The sequence below is a fragment of the Cetorhinus maximus genome, chromosome 1 (genome assembly GCF_964194155.1).
Source record: "Cetorhinus maximus chromosome 1, sCetMax3.hap1.1, whole genome shotgun sequence".
Lineage (NCBI taxonomy): Eukaryota > Metazoa > Chordata > Chondrichthyes > Lamniformes > Cetorhinidae > Cetorhinus > Cetorhinus maximus.
In genome coordinates this window covers 90,948,675-90,951,873 of record NC_135879.1, presented here as the reverse complement: position 1 = coordinate 90,951,873, position 3,199 = coordinate 90,948,675, and the positions used below count along the sequence as shown (strand labels likewise).

Here is a 3,199-nt window from a genome sequence, read left to right as displayed (position 1 = left end):
AGTTGACTTTTTACATCATCTGCAGGATAAAGGAGGAGATAAAATTAATATGTTCAAAAACTCCCACAATTTAATGCTATTGTATTAAGTCTTTGAAGTCAAAAGTACACTACCGTTAATAAGTCGATTAGAACTACAAAATACGCAACAAAAGATGTGTATTTAATTCTCATAATGACATATTCAGAGTCAAAATGGAGAGTAAAAGAAATAAAATGGCTTACATGCTTGATGGGCTCTAATATCAATTACTCAGCAGCCAAGATTTTAATTAAATATAGGCTGTTGAGATTAGTGAGCTGTATTCCTGATAGGATAATGAGTTATTTCCATGACCTGCAAACAGCAGGACATCTTAGATGTTCAGATACTCATTCAGATATAATCACTACCATCAGAGATTGAAGTTGAAAATATGTATCTGTAATGTTTGTCAAAAAGGTTAAGGCAAGTAATTAGTAACTAGCTGCTGTCCTGGTTCGTAACCCTCCACTCAATCCATGGAGTAATTTGTAGTACTTTTATTGTATCCTTTCTCCAGATGCAGGAAAATCAATGAATAACTCCTGCGAAATCTCAACTCAGCACAAGTCAGGATTTTTCTGTTTAGAAACAGCTCATGTTATTCTAAAATAAGTAAAGGTTTTTTTTTCTTGCTGTAAGATATGCAAAAATGAGAGCTAATCCTGAAAGATGTCTGGTTGCGGTAAAACTGGAGGCAAAGGATGCGCCAAGGCCGAGACTCGCTCCTCCAGAGCCGGTCACCAGTTCCCCGTCAGCCGTATCCACCGGCTGCTCTGCAAGGGTCACTATGCCGAGCATGTTGGGGCCGGAACCCCCATCTACCTGGCTGCTGTCCTCGAGTACCTGATGGCTGAGATCCTAGAGCTGGCTGGCAATGCGGCCCAGGACAACAAGAAGACCGGCACCACCCCCACCACCTGCAGCTCGCCATCCGCAATGACAAGGAGTTCAAAAAGCTGCTGGGAAGGGCCACCATAGCCCAGGGTGGGGTCCTGCCCAACATCCAGGCTCTGCTGCTGCCCAAGAAAACAGGCCACCCCAGCAAGGTCTATGCCTGAAGGGGCGAGATCAGGAAAAGATCAAAAAAGATTTTCTCTTTGGAAATTAGGACAGATTGTATACTGCAAAAGAGAAGTTGTAAAATGTGACATGCTCAAATAACGCAGGACAAGGAGGATAGAATGGTAATAGGCAGCTGTGTAACAGGATCATGGCAGTTGGAATGAATATCTTCCTAAGTGTAGTTCAAGCTTGTATTATTATTATCAAGGTAACACTCAGTAAACTCCAACTCAGTTCAACTCTGTCTGGAACAACATTTTGCCTTTTCTCAACATACTGTAGAATAAAGAAAGATGACAAATGACAATAAGAGTACGTGAATCAGAAGAGCAGACTGCTATAATACAGCCCATTGCAACATTATTAACTGATAGGCAAAATAATATAATCTCTGGAACCCAAAAACATAATCAAGCTATACAGCAGTGAACAGATGAGAAGATTGCTCTAACAGAGGAGCAATATCTTCCTCACGTATAATATATCATGGGAAAAATTTTCCCCTGTCGGGGGAGGAAGAGCGGCTGCACGCTGCCATTTTATGTGGGCGGGCCAATTAAGGCCCACCCAGCCTGGCGTCCGCTTGGAAGCGCTATGCGCTCCCTGTGGGGGCGGGGGGATTACCTCAGCCGGGAGTGCACTTTTTTGCGCATGAGCGTGGAAGAGCGTACTGACCTCCCTGAGGCCAAGTGCTGCCTCAGGGAGATCAGCTCAGAATTAAAATTTGTAATACAAATGATAAAAAAATTTCCCTGACATGTCCCCTCATGTGACACTGTCATAACTTTCATAACTAAATAACTTTTATTGAAACCTTTAATAAAAATTTAAATACCCTCATGAAACCTACATCCTGCCCGTGGATGAGGTTTCATGCTTTTCCCGAAGCCTGCCAGGGCTCCCGGCCTGCCTGCCAACCTTAAGATTGGACGGGCAGGTCCATTAATGACTTTAATTAGTTTTTCAATGGCCTCAATAGGCCATTGACAGGTTGGCGGGCGCACAGCTGATTCGGCCCCCGCTGACCTGAAAATGGAAATGACGCCAGGTGACATCGGGAGTTCCACCCGACGTCATCCCATGTCATTTTACGTGTCAGCGAGCAGGCCCCGACCCCTACTAGCTGACCGGAAGATCCTGCCCCTTGAATCAAAACCCAGTGTAAATGTGGGCAAAGGTGAAAAGCTGACACTAGATTGGCTGGCAGCTCCCGAGTGTGGGACTTTCTCCCCAGTGAGTGACGGAAGTCACACACTGCCCCTATTTAGCCCGCCTGCAGCAGTTGGGGCTGGTGGCAGGGGTGCACCACACCCCCGCCCCACCCCCCCCGCCCCACCCCACAAAACATTCAGCCTTGGATGCCAATGCTTGGGGTGAAGGGGGAATTTTTGATGACAAACATGTTCTCATATTTCATTTAGTCACAATGTATTAAAAATGACATTTAACACTTTCGACTGGTGAGCCAATTTTTTTTTGCAACAATGAAATGGGTGGTGTATACGTAAATGCTGCTGGATAGCACACTAATGTCAATCAGAGAACGCATTTAAAGTCAATTGTGTCAATGCCAGGCCGTTAATGCCACTAATTTACAGTCTAACTAGCAACAACATGAAAATTGGCTTAAATACAGGGAAATCCCAATTGCTGTAGGCTGTAATGGGGTGGCGCAATGATAATTAACCCCCACCCAGTCTAATCTGATCGGCGAATAAATTACGCCTTCATTTTGTTCCTGCCATATCCGCATGTTAACCTGCTCCCCAAGTGAGCAGGACACCCAGGAAGGAAGTGGAGTTCTGGGTTAAAAATGCTGACTGTGTCCAATGATGCCATCAGGACTTGATCTGCAGTTTCAACCTGAGGCCTGAGCAGGGGCAGAAGAGGGGGGAGCAGTGACAGGGGAACCGAATCTTGAGCCCAAAGAGACCCAGAGGTTAATTGTAGATTGATTTTTCAGATTTCCACGTGGGCCAGGAAGCCTTAGGCCTCCATGCACCCGAAACCCCCCTTCCCAATTGCAGCATGAATCCCTAATCTGCAAAGGACACCCCATGAAGGTAGTACACTCCTTTCCTTCCCACCCTTTAAAAAACCTTTTGAAAAGATC

General features: G+C 45.3%; 1 pseudogene; it reads left to right on the top strand.

Annotated features, from left to right (window-relative positions):
- Window positions 1–693: 693 nt before the first annotated feature.
- Window positions 694–1,082, top strand: LOC144685671 (histone H2A-like; annotated as a pseudogene).
- The last annotated feature ends 2,117 nt before the right edge of the window (window positions 1,083–3,199 follow it).